This window comes from Marmota flaviventris, chromosome 16 (genome assembly GCF_047511675.1).
Source record: "Marmota flaviventris isolate mMarFla1 chromosome 16, mMarFla1.hap1, whole genome shotgun sequence".
Lineage (NCBI taxonomy): Eukaryota > Metazoa > Chordata > Mammalia > Rodentia > Sciuridae > Marmota > Marmota flaviventris.
In genome coordinates this window covers 12,091,204-12,097,970 of record NC_092513.1, presented here as the reverse complement: position 1 = coordinate 12,097,970, position 6,767 = coordinate 12,091,204, and the positions used below count along the sequence as shown (strand labels likewise).

At 38.8% G+C, this 6,767-nt stretch overlaps 1 long non-coding RNA gene across 1 annotated transcript; it reads left to right on the top strand.

Annotated features, from left to right (window-relative positions):
• Positions 1 to 846: 846 nt before the first annotated feature.
• Positions 847 to 3,811, top strand: LOC139702191 (uncharacterized). The gene is made up of 2 exons (XR_011704770.1): positions 847 to 2,727; positions 3,588 to 3,811. It is a non-coding gene; the product is annotated as an uncharacterized lncRNA (long non-coding RNA).
• The last annotated feature ends 2,956 nt before the right edge of the window (positions 3,812 to 6,767 follow it).

Genomic DNA, 6,767 nt, shown 5'->3' with positions numbered 1-6,767 from the left:
ACCTGGAAATATAACTTAAGGTTAAAATGTCTTAGGCCTAAAGTGTCTGCTCAAAATAGCAGTTTTTTTCCCTGCTCCTTCCAGACCTTGGTCAGGGCTTAAACTGATATGCAAACAGAAGCAGCTTGGAGCTCAGGCCCAAGGAAAAAAAAAAAAAAAAGGGGGGGGGGGATAAAAGTGTCTTTTTACCTGAACTCAAACTAGACCAAACCAAGAAGTAAATTGTATGGTATTTACTAACTACTGGCCAGTCATCTTTTTTAGGATTCTTGTTTTTTTTCTTAGATTCTGTATTTTTTTGAGCTCGTGATTCTGATCCTGCAGACCTAGGTTAATGTTTTTCTGATCAGTAAAGTTTTTTTAAAAAAAAAAAAAAAACAAAAAACATTGCAATGGAGATTTCATCTGCGAAAAGCTACGAGGCCTTTATTATTGTTATGTGTGCACACTCTTGTTATGTGTTGTATGTCGGTATGTCTGTATGTGTGTATGTCCATATATCCTGCAGTGATATAACAATTGACAGATGAGGAGCGCTCATATCCAAATATCTTTAATTCACGTGATTCAAACGGTTCAATTTAGATTGGGTAAACAGATAAAAGTAAAAATGTCCTCAAAATTAAGCTTATAAGTTTCTCTAGGTGTTCAAAAAGGCCCTAATAAAATGTTAACTCTGCTTAAATTTAAAAGTTTATAAGTATTGTTTCAAAATGTGAACAAAAGGAGGTTTATGTAATTATGGTGTTATTAATGTGTTCATATCTTCCAGGTATACAAGTCTGTAAGGTAAAAGCTTCAAAAGAACATTATATCAAGCTGGTGTTCTAAAGTTGTATGGTAATTTTAGGCTTCAAAAAAACATGTTAGAGATTCAATTATATCATTTGTGTTCTAAACTGAACTTGTTATCAATAAGATATGTACGGTTCCATGTTACTTTCTACTCTGAGGGTCTGAGAGCCTAATCTGTGTAAAGGTTTTATTGCAAAACACAAAAGTACATTACTACTTTTCTATAAGAAGTTAAAAGCTTTCAGCCTTTAATTCATGTTTTAGGTGTGATATTATGTTGTGTTAGCTAATGTTCATGTAAACTTGAACAACAATTTATGTAAACTTTGTAAAATGATCAGCTTCAGAACTATAGTACTTGAGATTTATAAAGAGCCCTGCCTTACTTGAAATAAGGCTCTGTCCCATCTCACTACATGTGAAAGTGGCTATGAAAAAAGTAAGCCAGATTTCAGTACAGTTAAAGTTGTGTCCAAAAGTAGGTTTGTGCCAAGATTACTAGGATCTCAAACAGGAAATTATGATGTATAACCCTGCTAGAATTCAAGGTAGCTATTATATAAGCTAAATATGTTTTCACCCTAGTTAGTTTTGTTTTGAAGTTTGCTTATAGATAGTTTAAGGATTGCCTGTTAATGTTTTAAAGAGGTATTGCTTTAAGAACACAACCTGGGTCAACATAAGATAAAGAGTTATCACCTACAGGATAGAGAGATAAACATTAAAGCCCAGTGCTCTTAATATAAGGCTGTTGACTTATTTGCTGGATGTTTAAGATCAAGTTTTTAAAATTAGTTAAATTAAAAGGGCCAAGAAAACCAATATTCGGCTCTTGCCCTCTGAGTCAGTCTAAATCAGGGAATAGGGGACTTCTTCAAAGGGCTCAGCAACTCTAGGCCACATAACCTCCTGAGCAGGGAGATTAATGAGACCAGTGGAGGACAGAAAGCCAATCGGTGCATTTGCTGTAAAGAGGAGGGTCATTAGAAAAGGGAGACATCCCTGATGCTTCTGAGGGAAGCCATATGGTCAAGCAAGGCCTGGACCCATCCTAGCGCAAATGGCACTAGCAGAACTGAAAAGCTGCTATGAAGTTCCCGAGGACTCCCAGGATAACTCAGCTGACTGTAAACAATAGGTAGAAACAAAAGTCAGTTTGACTTGCTTCATCTTAAACACTTAGCAAAGACAGTCAAAGCCAAAGCACAGCTGTTCCTGGACATCTTAAATGATAATAATAGTTAAATGTAACTTCCATAAATAAGTAGACTGAAGGCTACAAAAGAGATTCTTAGAAATGCCTGATAACTGTCAAAGGGACTGCTAGAATAGTTTTAGTCTAAGGCCTTTATTTCTAGCCAATGCAGGTAGGCTTGATGTTTGCTAATATGGTTATCCAGCCCTAAGTAACAGAATTAAAGATTTCTCTATTAGACACAGAGGTTATACTAGTAAAAGGATTTTGCAGGATCAGATGACATTAAATTACCCTACATGTTAGTTGTTGTGTTGACATCCCTGACATTTCTGACAATGTGACAAATATCTTTAAAGATTTACCTGCTCAGATGGAAGCCATGTCCTCAGCAACTTTTTCGTGGAAACAATATCCTAGCTCCTAGTTCCTGGTACTGCCTGATGGAAAACATTGTTAATCTTTGTCTTAGCCATTATACTCATTGGCATATTTCTATGCTGTGGCATTTATTACTGCATCAATATGGTTCCAGTACTAATAAGTTCTTGTTTCTCTTATAGACCACCCATCACTCAAATGGCCCTCCAGCCTATTACTTCTCAATTAGACTTTCATCATGGACCACTCGATAGACCTGATATTTTTAAGGGGGACTCCAAACTGCTTGCCCCACGCCGTCCCTTTTCAGCCTGAAGAAGCCAGAAAGATTCTCTTCGTCCCCCTTCCTCACAGCAGTAAGGAGTTCCCAAATTAAAATAAATAAATAAATAAATAAATAAATAAATAAAGCCAGATTTAAAGTTAGGTAGTCAGTGTGGTTAGATAAATCGGGGGTCTAATATCAAGTGACCAAGTCTATCACTGCCTTAGAGAAATCTCTCTCTTCCCTCGCAGAAGTCGTGCTACAAAATAGGAGGGGATTAGATCTGTGATTCCTTAAGAAAGATGGTCTCTGTGTGGTTTTAAAGGAACAATGTTGTTTTTATGCTGACCATACGGGGGTGGTCCGGGAAACTATGAAAAAAGTCACTGAAAGGTTGGCAAAAAGGCAAAAAAAAAAAAATTTTTTGAAGCACAACAAGGATGGTTTAAACATTGGTTTAACAAATCCCCATGGTTAACTACTTTGCTATCCACCATAGCGGGACCTTTAGTTATTCTGCTAATAATCCTAACGTTTGGACCCTGCATACTCAATAGATTGGTGCAATTCATGAGAGAGAGACTTTCTATAATCCAAACTATGGTTCTAACTCAACAGTACCAGTTGCTTGAACAACAAACAGGGTCACACACAAGCTTAATCCAAGAACCTGAGCAAGCAGAACAATGGATATAAGATTCTATCCATGATAAAGAAAAAGGGGGGAATGAAAGACCCCAGCCCAATAACTTTAGGCCCAATAATAAATCACCAGGGCTTGCTTCCGCACCTGCACAGATGTCAGATGTATTTTTCAGAAAATCAGTTAAGTGTAACCGATTAAGAAAGGACAGGATGGTTGGGAAAGGAACCGGCACGGTTGGGCAAACGGGATCATACAATGAAAAACCATACAATGAATAACAAATGGTTTTTATATGGTTTTTCCAGGAACCTATAGTGAAAAACAAGTTTACCCTTTAAGTGACCTATATGCTGGATTCAAAAGAGCCAATGAGATACCTGTTACTGTGCTAGGAGGGAAACTGACCACTGTACCCTATAAAAGATCTGTACCCCAAAGCCCGGTGTGCCAGTTCACCAAAGCTCCGGCTGAGGTTTCGCTGGGCACCCGCAGGCGCCTGTGTATCAATAAATCACCTCTTGCTTTTGCAGCCAGTGCCTTGTGCGTCTTTCTTGGACAGGGAATGGGTGGGTCTTTCAGCAGTGCACCCTCTGTTAAATAGAGGGAAAGCCACCCCGCAACACAGGGCACACTGACGATGTGAATTTAATTTTTTTCTACTGAAGCACTGAAGCCAGAATTAGACAGTCAGTGTAGATAGGTAAATTGAGTCAGGTTGGATCTAGGAGGCCAATTTTGAGTGAGTCTGGGAATTTGGAGACTGTCCCCTGAAGGATTTTATCAAGAATCTGCCCCAGCTCCAACCTGTTGCCAAGGTAACCTGTCCCAGGAATTTCCCCTCCCTACAGGGAGCTATAAGGTTGTTGATGTGTCCTTGGCTACTCCACCCTGCCCTTCCCCCTTCAGCCCACCTGTTTCCCACCTTTTGGCCTTCCCACCAAGCATTCCAGGGCTTAGTCACTTAGGCAGGAAGGAGAAAGATAAGGGGAAAGGAAGCCTAGGACATATAAAAAGGGCAGAACCCCTGGCCTCTTGGGATACCAGGAAACTAGCCATGGCCCCCTTCTCTCTCGCAGGAGAAGTCTATGTTACCCCTTTTTAAATAAGCCCTGCTTTATATGCTTCTCTAATGTTCAAACTTCAACATGTGAGGAAGTAGGACTCATCACCCATAACCGGTGGTATCAGCCCTTCCAAAGGGGACAGAGAAGTGGGACTGGATGCATCAGTGCACAGTGCAGTTGAGTGTTTCACAGGTAGGAGGGTCAGATCTAGCTGCATAACCCAAGATGTGCTGTAGGTATCTGCAGAAGGGCAGCCCAGAGAGAAGCAGCCGCCTTCTGCACTGAGAACTCCAGGCACAGTGGAGGACAGTGAGCCTCAAGAATTAAAGCAGAAAGATTTGGGGAAAGTGCACATATTTCTGGTATTCCCAGTTAGCCAGGTCCTCCACAGAGTTTGAAATGCCATTCTTTGATTTTCTGAAGAAAAGACTTTCTTGTCTTAAGGTGGGAGTGATCAGCTTATAGGCTGGTCTTTATAGAGTTTCAAACTAATTTTTATGAAGTTAGGTTATTATATATGTATAAACAGCTAAAACTTGTCAGATTTTTGAATCTTTATTATACAAGTTTATAATAAAATACAAGTGTATAATAAAAAAGAAATGCAAAAAAAAATACACAAAATCTGTGGGTAAGGGGATATTTTAAGAAATAATAAAAATGTTTAAAATATTTGATTTGTGACTTTAGAGAAGCAAAGCTATGATATCCTGATAAGGAGAATAAAGAAGTTCAATTAAAGAACAGAAAAGGAACTACCAGAAGTTGTAAATGATCAAAAATCCAGAAGAGGTTTAACAACTAAAGTCAAGATCACAACAACAATGAAAAGAAAAATGAAAATAGCAGAGGGAAGACGAGACTTACGATTCTCAAGTCATTTCGGTCTAGGATTTGGCTAAAGGGAAGTGGAGAAAAGCACAAGCAGCCAAGGTATCAGCAAGTAAAAATCCCTTTGTGTTGGTTTAATTCCTTCTTTTGCAGTTCAGTAGTACATGGAAGGTAATTGATTCATCTTTGTTGGGAAATGCCTTTGTTCCATATTTACAGATGATTGGTGAAATTTAGGTTTAGATTTTAGTTCATAAATGATCTCCCCAGAATTTTGAAGCTTTCCACAATTTTCTAATGTCTGTGTTACCATAGGTGGCAGTGGGGAGGGGACAAGGTATAGGACACAGAGGTTTATAGGAGGGAGACAGGCAGTAGGAATTTCCACAATGAAGGCTCTTTATAGACCTTTGTAGAAAATAAGCAAATAATGCTAGTTTGGAGCAGGTGGGAAATATTAGAGATGGCTCCTGTGAGGGAAGAAGATGTGTTATCTTGTGAGTAACAAGTTTATGAAAAATATCATAATGGTTGCCGGATTGCTGGTGCTTTTAAGGAAAAGGAGGTAAACAAAAAGCCATCAAATAATTGATCTGAAATCCAAAAAAGTTGTTTCAGAAAGGTAACATAAAAAGTTCTTTTTTTTTTTTACTGAAAACAGACTTTTTGGAAGGGGAATGTAGAATAAATGTTACCGCTGTTGACCAGTGACGAGTCCTTGCTTCCCCAATGTTGAAGAATAACACCAAAGAAGCACGCCGAGGCAAGGTCACAGTAGAAATTAGAAGTTTATTAAAGGACAGCAGAAAAGACTTCTCCCGGAGGAAGAAGGGGACCCAAGAGGTGGAATCCGTGGAAGGGATGTTGTCTCCCCTTTTTATAGTTCTTTCAGTGATGGAATGGAGGTGGGAAGGCCCGAGGGGTGGGACACAGGTGGGCCAAAGAAGTAATCTGGTCAGGAAGGACTTCTGAGTCAGCACCTTTTTGCTGGGGGCTGTTCATTAACATTTCTTTGAGGTGGACTTTGGCCTAGGGCCTTTTCGGGACTTCATTAACATTCCATGAGTTGTCCTGCGTTTCCCGGAATCATTGCCAGCATGGCCTCCATTTTAGATTTCACTTGGCATTAGACCCAATTTATCTAACTACACTGACTACCTAACTTTAAATCTGGCTTCATAAACACAGCAGATAAAATGATCACTACAGGCGCTGGGTACTTGGCTCAAGCGGTAGCGCACTCGCATGGCATGCACGGGGCGCTGGGTTCAATCCTCAGCACCACATAAAAATAAAATAAAAATGTTGTGTCCATTGAAAACTAAAAAATAAAAATTCTCTCTCTCTCTCTCTCTTTAAAAATTACAGGTATTTGGAATATGATCATAGAAATTTACTTTATTTGACATGGGGCATCATTTGCATAGTCATAAAATATTAAAAATTACTAAGTTTAACAAAGAATTGTGGTATAAATATTGGAAATATGGGATTCAGGAGAGCATATGGGGTCATAGTTAATACAGAAAAATACTCAACTATAAGAAAATAATTTTAGATAATATCTGAATTTCATAAACAAAGAAATGT